Source organism: Typopeltis vanoorti, chromosome 8 (genome assembly GCF_054136105.1).
Source record: "Typopeltis vanoorti isolate ZY-2024b chromosome 8, IOZ_Tvanoo_1.0, whole genome shotgun sequence".
Taxonomy (NCBI): Eukaryota; Metazoa; Arthropoda; class Arachnida; order Uropygi; family Thelyphonidae; genus Typopeltis; species Typopeltis vanoorti.
In genome coordinates, this window is record NC_143556.1 from 85,659,904 (window position 1) to 85,674,336 (window position 14,433).

At 32.7% G+C, this 14,433-nt stretch overlaps 1 protein-coding gene across 6 annotated transcripts in view; it reads right to left on the bottom strand.

Annotated features, from left to right (window-relative positions):
• Positions 1 to 14,433, bottom strand: part of LOC150104175 (uncharacterized) — a 191,075-nt gene that overhangs the window by 47,769 nt on the left and 128,873 nt on the right. The window lies entirely within an intron of this gene.

Sequence of the window (14,433 nt, forward strand, 5' to 3'; positions counted from 1 at the left end):
ATCACAATCACGTACTTCATGGGACTACTTATACCCTGTCTGTTCAGAGTGTGTGTTCTCCCTCTGCGCTGTTCCAAGCTTCACCACTTCCGGCTATAAACTCTTCTTAATAAAAAATGCATTTATTGACTGAATGTAAGCGAATTAAGTTCTAAATTTCATCACGGGGAGTCGATTTAATGAAATATTTTGTAACTAAAACCAAAATAGTGTCCTGTTTATGGAATACTTAAAACATAAACACAATAATAGATGGAAAGGTATGTAAATACTATGAGCTAATTCACTTTAATGACAGTGTATAGTGCCTCACTTATAATTTCATCAGTTTTTACTCTGTAATAGTAGGTGAATTAAATGATAAAAAGTTTGGAAATTGGAAAATAAAAATAACCTCGTATTAAACAGATAACACAATTTATCCTATTTATTATACTACTCCATTTTTAGATCTAGAACTCGGTTAATTAAGTTTTCTGTAGTGAACACGGGATATAGTTTACGCTGATCATAATCAGAAAAGCTAAAGTTAACTTACTGTTTTGTAAGAGAAAACTATTGATTTATATCAGTGCGAAACATGCGTTATGATTTACTATTACATTATAAGTAACTCTTCAAACAATTTATTTTACAAACCAATGGATCGCATAATAAATTCATGCAACTATTTACTTTCGAAAATCGATCATAGCGCCATCTATCATTACAGCATAACCTAATATTGATACAATGAATGCCATACAAGGGACAATTAAAAATATGATTGTTATTCATAAGTATTATGCGTAATAATCTTCTTTTAGAAAAGAAATAAAATATTTAAAAGATCAAAAGTAATCAAAAAACGGATTTAAAACATGTCGATTGACTCCCGACTTTAGTTCTGCATTTCGTTACCAGACTACTAACGTGTTTTCGTAAGCAAACAGGATATTTTACACGAAATACTACGAGAAAATGAGCAAATGGCTGTATTTAATTCTTAAGTTTAATTTCAAAGAAATTCTTTATATTAGTTCCAGATTTTTCTTCCTATTCAACACGGTTAATCGATTGGCATGTTACAAGTAGATGAAATAGAAGAGAATGCTCGAGGTTACGTTATTCCCGTATTTCTAACACTCGAACTCCCCTACCCCTGCAGCATTCCTGTTCGATTCTTTCTATACTTGACGGAGTTCTTTGCACCTTTAAAATTTGTGACGACTCCATACCTCTTCACTGAAAACGACTGCAAACTCGCTGTGCAGTGATTAAAAATACCCTACGGCTGGAACGATCTGGAAATTAGTGTAACCACCCAAAGAATGCAAAGAACAGAATGAAGTGTTGGGTACCATTATCGGAATAAATCATCTTGACTAGACAAAAGGCTTAAGGGGAAGAAAAGAAGGAAAAACGATACGTGAAAATAACAGCCTAGCAAACTTTTTATTGGGTAATGAAGAAAATAAGTGGAGTTCTTTTTTCTCCACCTGGAGAAGGCAGAACAATCTGCAGTTAAAAAATGAGAAGTATTTCATTCTAGAGCGAAAATTGTCGTAAACAACTTGGATTTGAATTCCTTTCTGAAGACAAACATAGTATGATGATATTGAGAATGCATTGAATCACTGAAACACTAGTGCAAACTATCTAATCCACCGATGTGAAATCAGCAACCCTGACGAAAGTATTTTGATTTCTGTGTGTCTCTCATTTCATTCAGCCCCTATTGAAATAAATGTTTAATGAGGAAGTTGACTGAGTGTATTGCAGTTTCGATATTGGTGGAATGCTAGTTTAGCGGCTTCCAACTAAATATTTCGCCTTGCTGTACTATTTGAATACATTTTGCTTTAAGTAATTTTTCAGCAGTATGATTCTTATCATTAACCGTTTTGGAAAGGAAAAAAAAAAAAAAACATTACTCGCCGGTGAAATAAATGATTGTCTATCATGAATAGCGATAATGAAATAAAATCATAACTAATATTTCTATAAAGCTTTAAATATATAACATGGCAACAGATTTTACGTTTATTTTAAAACATTATTTGAAATTTTATCCGTATTCATTTGGGGATTGTGAATTAAAATTAACGTATCATCATACGAGGGGAGTTTTCGACCTCGACCATAGACGGCATCACTATGGGCAAGATTTTTTCTTTTAAGTTGGTACATCTGTCATAAGCATCCATGTGAAATTGCAATTATTCTATCAAGTAGTGTTTGTTTTATACAGCTGTCTGAAGCAAAAGTGATGTCTGTATCCCATGAAATAACAAAAATTGAGTATCGTGCGGTTATAAAATAATTTGTAAAAAAAAAAGGTTTAAAGCTAAAATAAATTTATTCGAAGTTCATAAAAGTTTATGGGCACTCTTCGTCTTCTACTATTAAGAAATGGGCGGCCGAGTTTAAACGTGGCCGTACCAGACTTGATGATCCACGTGAATGCCTCCAAAAAAAGTGCAACACCAGAAAACATCGAGCAAGTGCACGATATGTCATTGGATTACCGGCGAGTCAAAGTGTTTGAAATTGCTCAGACTATAGGCATTTCAAAAAAAAAAGTGTAGGTTATATTTTGTATGAAGAATTGCATATGAAAAAGCTTTACGCAAAATGGGGGGCTATGCTTGCTCACAGAACATCCAAGCCGCACTCGCATGAAAATCTCTGAGCAGTGCTTGGAGCGTTTTAACAAGAATAAACCTGATTTTGTGCGTTGATTTATTACTATGGATGAGACCTGGATTTACCATTACCCACCAGAATCCAAACAGTAGTCAAAACAGTGGACAGAAGTTGGTTGTTCAGCGCGAAAGAAGACAGTCTGTTCCATCAGCAGGAAAGGTCATGGCATCGGTGTTTTGGGATGCTAAAGGCAATTTATTTAAGGCATTTATTAATTATCTTGAAAAGGGTAAAATAATAACCGGGGAATATTATTTCGATCTTTTAACCAGACGAGACGAAAAAAGTCGTGAGAAAAGACCCGGTTTGCAGAAGAAAAAATAATCTTTCATCAGTACAATGCACCTGCCACACAGGTGTTTTAGCAATGGGAAAATGTAAGGGGTCTGCACTATGAATTGTCGGAGCATTCACCTTTATTCCCAAGCTTTTGCTTCCCTCTGACTTCTATCTCTTCCCAAAACTGAAATTATTCCTCGCTGGTTATCGTGTTTCTTCGAATCAAGACGTGATTGTAGCTGTAGACGGGGTATTTTGCAGGTCTTATTCAGAACCACTACAGGGATGGGATAATGGCGCTGGAATAAATGTATTAGTCTTAAGGGAGATTATGTTTAAAAATAATTTTGAAATTATAAATTCGTTTTTTCATTGTTAGGCCGGCAGACCATCCTCGTACAACAATGTATTTCACATTAAACAGAATTAATTAATGTGCTTATTAATTGTGAAACAATTATTAAAAGAGTTAACAATGTGAAGTCAAAAATATATTGAATTCTGGGATTGACAAGTTCAGCGATTGTTGATGTGCCTTTGTGCATTGTGATGATACTAACAACAATGCCGTTTAACAAGCTAAATTAACTTTTCATGCCATACATTTTGAAATTATGGTACATTTAAAAAGAAAACGTCATTGATTTAGTTATAATTTTTAACTGTTTAGTTCAATTATATTTAAACATTATGCATTTTATAATTTACATTTAATCGATTTTTATGCTAATAACGTTAATATGGAATTAATCTGAGAAATGAGATTCTGTTTAATGATGTATTTAAATATTTTATTGTCAAAAGCGAGATGTTAATAACCGTCATTGCTGCAATTATAAAGGAGGAAGATGAATAAAAAATCAGAATGACTTAGGAATGGTGGCTGTTGAATAGACGGGAAAAATTAGCTTAGATGCTTAGTTTTAGTCTGAGAATTTTTAATATCAAACAGATTCGTTATAATAATCCCAGCCGTACTGTTAATTACTCTTTAATAAATTGTAGTGAAATTCTTTAAGGTACTGGAAGCATAATTGATAGAAATTTATTCCATGAAATATGGCCTTTTCAAATAATAATTACCTCAGTGCACTTTTGTCTGTTTTCCGAAGCAGTATCGATGAAAATTTAATCAAATCAGAAGTCTTAAAATTGATAAGAAAAGAAAAAAAAAAAAAGGAATAGGCGGTCAGCTTCATTTTATAGACGACAAAACTTAATCAAATATTCCAGAGGTTTTTGCATTTTCCCGCGGATCGTTACATAGGGTCGTGGAATTTCTTTTAGTCCTCTCTCCTGTCAGATATTAAGCAAGTCGGGCTGTTCACGTGCAATTCTCTAAGTCCTCCCATCCCCCTTTGCCTTTAGAAGAGACAGGTATTCTTTATTAACACCGCCTACGTACAAGATATCAGTAGCTGTCAGTTGCGTGTATTAAGAACGCACCCTGAGTTAATCCTCTGTTTGAAACTGCTAGTTTGACAAACAAGTTTAATCCACGGCTATCGGTACTGGCACCACCGAGGAACAGTGACGTTGAAGTGAATAATGAAAACAGAGTTTTGCGGATCGCAGTAAAACAGAACGATTGAGAGCTTATACGTTGCAGCAGCAAACAGTAGCATCTACTATCTGCTGACGTTTTTTTTTTTTTTTTTTTTTTTGTAGTTGGCAGATGCGTAATTTATCCAAACAGCTCGTCAGAGCTGTGGTTATCTGGATAAAAATACAACAATTCATCTACTGTTTTAATTTTTCACTCGGGAAATTACACAATTTATCTGTTGCGACATTTGCTGAAAAACAGTAATACCAGTCTAGTGCTAGCAGTAGGAGAGATTGTTGCACAATTGTCATTGTTAATTAAAACAATTGCCCGAACAATTTCTAATGTTAACAATTAGAATGTTGTCTGAATAAGGTCTCAGACAGAATGATACAGATTGTTGAAATACTCGGCGAATTATTTCAACAATCTGTTTCCACGTACACAAACACGAGTTTTTCCCCCCTCTTTGTAATGGCAATCCTGTTCAGAAAACCGTTGGAAAATATTTCAACCCTGTTCTAGACAGACAAGAACTTTCAAAATCATCTATCACTTTCGATTTAAATTCCAAAACGGCGAGATATGAACCCAACACGTGTAATTCATTGGAAATTAGTAATACGATGCTAGTTTTAAATATAAATGAGCCATTGAAAAGGAAGGAAATGAGAAGTGTTAAAATTGTCATGATTTCTAACAATGTTTTGAACGGTTTAATTGTTGAGAATGTGAATAAATTGTTGCAATGACTTGTTAAGAATAAATAATATGTTGCATAATTGTTTGAATACGTTTAGTAGTTTGAATAGAGTGCCGAGTCTAATTCCCTACCATTATTCCAATTTGATATCTCTATTTACATTTGCCACACGAAATCTAATTCATTTAAAATGCAATGCATGCCTGAGGAAATTTCTATCGCATTTAAGCGTTTGATTAAGCATTGCTATGATAAACTTTTATACTAACCGACTGCTCATAAAACTATCTATGAGTAGCGAAGTCAAGGAAAATTAATGAACAGTAACACATATATTAAGGAACTATTAAATAACTCTCATTCATTGGTGACTTGGAATTTAGTCGAAGGTGAAATGTTCCAGCACGCTATTCGTGGAATACGCTGCATCTATGTCAATTGAGATGACTTCTCACGAGCGTATCAAATTGTTTAATTTCTACATAAAAGAAAAACATGCTTTGACTGTATGGTTGCTGTCATACTTCGCATTCCTTTTCGCTCGTCCTCATCTTAATTTCGGCATCGATTAGCGGCGGAAGCACGAAAATTTGTAAATTATTTAGGTTCTGCTGCTAGGTATCAGTTAATTATTTGGCTCATGTTAAACCGTAACTCCGATATCTTTCGCTTCCACAGTTCTCTTTTCTTCCGTGAAATAAGAACGCCTCCATGCGGTGTTTGTGCCCAGAAACCCATTCACTCAACCCTAAGATTAATTGTAACCGGAAGTCAGATAAGCGCCAACTAATTGAAAATAGCTTATCTAATTTTTATTGCAAGGATTATAAACCTATAATAACATTGAGAAAACTACGGCCTTTATGGAAATAAAAAATATTCTTAACTATATAATAAATTAAACAACTAATTTAATACGGAGGGAGCTACAGATTCCTTAAAAGTGCTGCGTTTTGAAACTGGGATAAGAAATTTATCTTAATTCTTACATTTGGATCAAGATAGTAGAAAATTTAAATCATAATTAGTTTTAAATTTGAAAGGATTAAATGAAATACTCTTTTGTGATATGGCTTCTGAAATAATTAAATTTGGCAAAGAATAGATTAAAACTGTTAGGAAATTGATTTAAGACAATCGTTCAGTGTAGTTGCGAACTTATCACAGAAAACCTTTTTTTGTAATAATTTCAACGTCTTACTGCATATTCCATTAGTAGATAGTAGCATCTCACGTGTCATAAATCAGAAGTGAACTTTTTATAGCAGGAGAAATAAGCTAATGTTAGTTTATTAGCGGAAAACAATGGAATATTTCTGTAATTTTTATTTATTCAATAATTAACTTTCTGCATTAAGATCCTAATTTTTCCTTATTAAGAATAAACCTTTTGGCAAAATAGCATGAAAAGTTTACACATAGGAAGATACGAAAGACTAGGTGAATCTAAACAGCGGAATCCAATGGAAATCCCCCCCCCCCCCAAATCGTCCTTTCTGTCAGCACCAAGTCACTTATATTCGGACTCCGAGATTATTCCTCCAACTGCTGTAATCTCTCCTTACAAACACAAATAGATGAACTTAGTTTATCTATTCATTGCATTCAATGTAATTTGTACAGTTAAGAAAGATATTCCCCCCCCCCATTTGGTTTACCTCCTGTTGGGTCTGTGTGTAAGCTGATTATAACTATAAATAAACATTTAAATTTAATATTTCAAAAGGAACAATATCCTACAATACATCAACTGGTGTACGGTAAAATAGCTTGTTTTAAATAATAAGTAAAAGGAAATGACAAAAAAAAAAAAAAACAGGAGATAACTGATTTATAACGAATTTCAAGTAGGAATCCTGATGATAAAATAAACTCCTGTCTAATACGACTCACGTAATGAATTTTTTCCAAAAAATGCTTATAACTAAAATATGCGTGTTCTAGTAACAGTGCAATACTTTGATAAATTCCTTTGATAAATTTTATTTTCCTCTCTTTATTGCTTGCTCCCCTTTTATAAGAACATTGATAGCGCAGTCTCAACTACAAATCGATTCTGACCCTTTATCAGTAATCATACTATAAGTACACTACACAGCTATTGATCAGTTGAATTCTAACTAAATGGTAGCTGCATATTAATATAAACATGTACACAGAGGGAAAGTTATCGCTCATGTCAAAATGTAATTTGTTTAATCTTTCTCTGAATCAATCCATCATCGTTACAAGACTATTTACAGATGACGGTATTTTATATAAAAATGCAATGTCATATTTCACTTATTGTTCAACCTAATTTACACTCTACGGACGTTATGCGCATAATAAATTACTTTCAGTCTTATTTTTAGTTTAATAATTTACCACAAACCATTTACCTTTGGAGAGATAAGAACAAAGTGCTAAGCATTACATAAGTGCATTTCATTGAATTTACGGATTCTTATTCAAGCCAGATTGAATTAAAAATATGTAACGTGGTGACTGTCAAAAAATAAATGATGGAAGCACAAGTTTCACATGTTTATCAATGTCTGAAGTCTCCGCAGTTTACTTGGTAGAGATCCTAGTTGGTTGGACAGAATGCGGATCGAGTACCAAAACAGGTATTACTCAATCCATACTTTTTCTAGTATTTTTCATTGCACATATATCAAAAAAAAAGTTGGCATAGGGCTAAAAAGTTTAAAATGAATTTTTCAAAATTTCAGAAAAGCCCGTTCACTGTGGACTTTTGAAATAATCGGTACATTAATAGTATTTTCATATTAGGATTAATGAATTAGAATGTCAGTACAATGTTAATGCCACCAATAAAGTGTTAAACCTTGTCGAAGAGGGAAACATCTGAGATGCCGTAATGAAAAGAACACAACTTTTCCTATCTCAGCCTTGTTTATTAAATTATAGTATTCGAAGCGGGTTGCAAGAAAAACTAGTCAACTACAATTTAATTCATGGTTTTGTTTCACTCATAAGAACAGGATAAACTATGAAGAATATTCTACGAAATAATTTCATTTCGTGGAATATTTTAGACAAAGATTTGTCGCCAACTAAATCTGTTTATTTGCCTTAAAACCTTTCTTGAAATATTAATTGAATTACTATTTGAGACATTAATTCAATTAACGTCTTAAAGCCTTCAAGGGGTTGCCAATTTGTGTACTTTTAAATGAAAAAAAATCAATTGCAAACCATCTCTTAGCATTCTACAATAAAAAAAATAACAGAATTATGGTGTCAAGCATATTTCGACAAATTGAATCTTGTACTAGGAAGTTAAAAAAAAAAAAAAAAGATCAAATTGAAACTAACACATACTTGTAAGTATAAAATAGCTAACAGTCCACTATTATTTTTTAAAAGAAATTGCCAGAAGGGTGCAGGAAGTCGTAATTGAGGCTGACGGGTTAAAAGCGCCTTCAAATATTAATTCTTGAGCTAATGGTAATCCAGTAACAAAACAGCTCGCATTGCTAAGAACCTCAGACATTTCCACGATGAAACTAAATGTACAAAAACAATGTCTACTTAAGTTACGTAATTCAAAATGCAATCTTCATATCATCGTAAAATAAGAATTATCTATCAAGAAATAATCTAGGGGATAAAACAAAACTAAAAAATCGGAAACTGGCTTTATTAACATTGCATAGTATACCGTTGTCTGCAACAAAAATAAAAGGGCAAGCATTTGATCAAATCTGACAACCCAAAAGAAAGGACGAACAGAAATAAAGTCAGAATTCAAATGCTGTATCAACAAGCTCACGCAAATTTGGATTTTAAAAAAAAATCTTTGTGTAATTTCATTTTCTTACACTTAGCGTAAGATGGCAGCACTTCGGGGAAAAGAACTCTTTGGTTATTGAGGTTGTAAAATGAAAGCCAGGTTGACCTTTCAGCCTATGTAAAACCGAAATCGGTTTGAGCTCACTCCCGCTTCGAATGTGCTTTAGGTTTTGCAAATTATCGTGAGTTATATCGCATATAAGAAAAAAATATGTACGTCTTTATCTACTCAAGGATAAATTTAATCGTTAAATATATCTTGAATATTTGTTTTCACCAAGTAAGAAAATCAAGGAATTCTTAAAGAATATATCATTTGTTTTCTATACATAAAGAAACTACCAAAAATGATATAATTTATGTTCATGAACATTATTTTTTGTCTCGCAAAATATACTTCTGTTAGTGATATACTTCGCATATATACAGACTAAATTTCAAGTAAATTATAGATGATAAATTTTAAATATGGAATTATATATACACAATTCAACAGGAATTGTTAATATTGCCTCACAGAGGCATCTTTGAATCTCAGGGAAGCCGATAAATATTAATTGATGGTTGGAAAGAGTTGACAGGGTGTGGAAATCGCTTATGGAAATGATAAGAGGATATCCTGATTCGCTTGTTATACACACACACTGCTTGACAGTTACTTCGTGCGCTTCCTACTAATATGATTAAATACGAGAACAAGTAAGCGCATATATATTGGTATCTACATTGCATATTTATGATGTTTATATTGGTAGTTGTACAAATCTTTTTACATAGATTGTGTACCAATATGTTTTGCTCAGTAGCAAGAAAAAAATTTAAACTTCGCAGAAAAAAATACAAGTTATTGGAAAAAAAAAAAACACAAGTAGATGAAACACAATGATATAAAATATTGTGTTTTTCTAAACTCCTTGATCAATTCAAACCAAATCGGGACAGTTGTTTTACGATGAGAGTTAATGGATAGCGTATCTGTTAGTTAGAGAACAGATACGCTATCCATCTAGATGGACACACAGAATTCCTGACAAAATATGTTGTTAATTTAGAAATTTTGAGTTGGATATATATAAAATTCTGGCGGATTATTTAGTAATGATTATGTGTTTGTGCTCTGCAAATATTCTTTATATATTTATAGTTATTTATTATTAAAAAGTACCTTCGACACTAATGATGATGATCTGCTTAAAATTGATCGTTCCCCAATAATTTGTTATGACTAAACGAAGTTAGACAAAGTCAATGCACTAGTTGTGCACACTTTCGCATTTAAAAACCGTTCGATTAGGTGACCGCTTTGCGTGCTTCCTGTGAGAAATTCACATATTTGTGAAAGGATCGAAAATACAGTTACAACACTTACGGATGATGAAGGTACAAGACACAAGTTAATGATCTGGCTTGATATCCAGAGATTTTATCCAGAGGGTAATGTGCAATCCTCATAATAAGTGAGGAATCGCGTGATCTTTTGAATTTCATTCCCTATCTATACAAGTATTATATACAAGCTGTTCTAAAACAAGGCAAAGCTGTTGATCAGCATGCACTGTACTCTGATCTTATAAATAGTACATAACACATTAGTAATATTAAAGAAGAAAAGACAAATATTTTAATTTCTTTCCCCATTCCACAGTATTAACCTTATTCACCAAAAGACATCGCAATATTCAAACTAAAAAAAAAAAAAACGGAAAAAAATACATAAAAAAGACAGAAAAACATCTTCCAAAACAAGGTAAAAGCATTTTTTTTTTCACTTAATGGGAAATAGGAAGAAATCGATTCTAGTAATGGTCGACAAAATCGATTGGGAAATTTCATCATGGGGAATAATGAAATTTGAGATTAACTTACTTTCTCTACAAGAGACTTCTGTTCTTCGCCTTATCCCCCCCTCCCCCCACCTCCTACTTACTCTCACCACAGAAACGTACATCACTGGGAAATTGGCATGTGTTTTGCGAAAGTTCACGTATGCATCCAGCAATCATAAGCTGATGGCAGTTGTCCACATTTCTATCTACGCATTATATTTAATCTTAGTAACTGCTTTAGATGATGTGCTGTTTTCTGAGAATGTATAAGATAAATCTTTAACAAATTATTGGAAAAAATAACAATGTAATGTTTTCGGGACATATTACGCTAGAATATTATTAGCATTTTTCCTATACATAAATTAGGGGAATTTTGGTATGTAAATATAAATTTTGAACTTGCCTGCGTACCTCAAGGGACAGGGTTAGCGCATATTAGGTAACCAGGGATTTTTTGTTGTTGTTTTATTGCATAATCCACTAGATCGTCTTCAATAACGGATTTTAATACTTCAGATAATCCTTCTGTTTCCAACTATATTCATCTAAAGAACTCTATCCCTAACCTGCTTCCATTCCTTCAACTAGTTAAAAGATAGCGAACACTGTGAAGCTAATTTGATTAAGATAGAAAAAAAAATTTAAGTTATGAGAACATTTTTCCATGAATTATTCTGAGCTTTTTAAGACAAAAAAGCTGCTGGAGTGTTAGTAAATAGTCGTTTTTTGAATAGTCTTCGTGCTTTAATTGATAAAAAAAAAATGAAGTTGAACGTTTCAATTAAAATATTTCCAACATGACAATGATCGTTTTTGCCTTGATTTTTTTTTTTTTTTTTTTTTTTTACTAATCTGATTTCTTCTAATTTCCATAAATCCGCAGAGTGGTATTCAAATGATATAAAAACCGAAGTTTGCATTAAATACTATCAAGAAGTAAATAGCATGCTTATAAGCAGCAAGGATATAAGTGCATTCTTTCTACAAATGAAGGAAAAAAAAGCATTTTTCAACTCGTGAATTATTGAGTTCTAAAAATTGCATTAACGTTTACTAACAGCCTCCTTCCAAGGGAAACTTCTCTCTTACTTTCAGGTCAATAGCTTTATATTCTAAAAGAGAGAACACGGTAGAGTTTGGGACCAGTGGAGAGGTATATTAAATCACCCGATTTTAAGAGAAACCCACACATTTTAAGTAGTTCATGCCAAAAACTATTTGGTAAAACTTTTTGGGCTTAAAATCTTTTTTAATTCTTAGGAAATTTAAAATATTAACGAAAGCTTTTTTAAAATAATTTAGAAAAATAATGACAGATGTAATACTGAAACACCTCATTAACAGTTATTGAACACAACTTATCTAATTTACGATTAAATCGCCTTCAACTTATCTTCTGGTTTTAATTTCCTCATATCTCTACAATTTGGTTCATTGAAACGACCACCTGATGGATGTTTCTAGAAATTTCTTGTTAAAATCTGAAAATATGATTTAGTTTATTTACAGTAAATATCCAAATACCATAATACTAAAATAAAGATGTATGTTAAATTTAAAGCAACATTCAAGCTAAGTAAAAGAAATAACTACGGCGCAGGCTAGTTAAATAACGGAATGTATCCCGCTGTTTAACTAATTCCTACTGATACTTGTCTTTCCATTAAAAGATCGATGTGAAATGTGTTCAGTGGTTTGGATGCAAAATTCGAGTAAAAGGAGTGCATCAAATGCTGATTCATTAATGAATGTGATAATATTGAATTATTTGGGAGAAATGGGAGAGTTACAGCTACCAAAATTTCAAACTAAAGTATCGTATTCAATTAACGGCAATGCAAACTTCTCTGCAGCTCAGTGAATTAACAGCACATCTGTTAGAATGCGCCGCCTGTAGAGTGATAAGAAATTTTTCTAGGGAGTTCTGTACCACAAAATAGTTACCTTATTATAGTTATTTTAGATATATGGACAAAGCCGTTTACTGTGTAAAAATTTCTGAACCCAAAAATATTAATATACTAATAAGGCTAGTCAATACTGGGCTTTTATGCTTAGTAATGTCGCTGAAAAGCTCAGCATCGAGCAGTATTTCGTAGAATGTACCACTTTAACGAAATATTTAGCTTTTAATATGAGTACCTAAACAGTGAAAAAAATTAATTAGAGTCTAAGACTATCCTAAAAATTGCATTGCATCCATTCATTTTCTTTATAATTATCAAAACATTGTGAAAAACGTCTGCATTTTATAATAAAAGGATATTATTAGCTTCTCTTACGGAAGATATTTGGCCAAATGACAAGCTTTTTTTACATACTATTTCACATCATGAGAGACTGATAGTATGCTTATAATGAAATGCAACACAAAGTACTGCGTTTTTTTTTTTTTCCCGGTTTAATGCGAGACTAAAAGTCACACTGACTATTCTATTCACGAATGTATATGCGTGCTACTATGGAAAGTCTTCCAAAGAACAAACAACGAACAGGAAGCCATGAAAGACATATCTGTGGTAAGAAAAGAGAATCAATCAATATTTATGGATCGTGCTGTAACTTCCTTTAAACTATCGGCTCACTCTTTAGCTTGTTTACTGGCTATAACTGCTGTAAACTCTTGTATAACACCATTCCCTGCAAACACTCTGACAACAGTGCTAAAGACATCCACTCTGTTTGCCTGTAACACAAGTACGGAATAATGCACTACCCGTATTGATTATCGAAAGCCGTTCCTCGCCAGAGATGTCACGTTCTACTTAATATGCTCGCCATGCACGTTCAAGCTCAGGAACATTTTTGTTCTTGCAAATCACTTGGGGGTTCAATGATATGGTTTTATTTAATTTTTAGTCGGTTAACAGACAACTACCCAGTTATTTAGCAGTCCACAAATACACGCTTGAAACGTTAAACACTATGCCGCCGGTAAAATGAACGTGCCGATTACAGTCTGTGTGGGTGCTCCTTTGATGATGATGTTGACAACTAAAATCAGCAATATTGAAGTAAATTACAAACTGAAAGATTTCAGATCAATAGCTGCAAAGACAGCTTATGTATCAACAAGAAAAAAGACTATTCGTTTAAAACTAATTTTTTAAGATACTGGCGACTCGAAGGAATATTCACGAGCACCGTTTATTCGGCAGCTGTCAGTTCTGCTTGGTTCTTAACAATTGGGGTTCGAGGCTATTTCCAACATTATTATTCTAGCGTTTTCCATTAGGAAATAGAGCTGAAACTAGCCATTGATAAAAATTGATAAAACATAATGCGATAGAATACATAAAATTCCCCAGAAAAGCAGCAAAGTATAAAGCAGTATTGAAAACACAAGATAGCGCCGGTAATTATTATATAGGTCAGAGATATGAAAGGAGAATGTTTCACTGTACTAGGTCGAGTTTTGGCCTCTAAACTATTTGAATATTTCTACTCAAATACGAGTCTATCTCTTAAATTAAAATTCCGCTTAAAAAATGATGCGTGATTTTTTTTTTTTCACTGCATCGAATGGAAATATTTTTCTACACAATTCACTTCACTAATATTTTTTCGTTTACAAAATGTAGTGCTATGTTCCA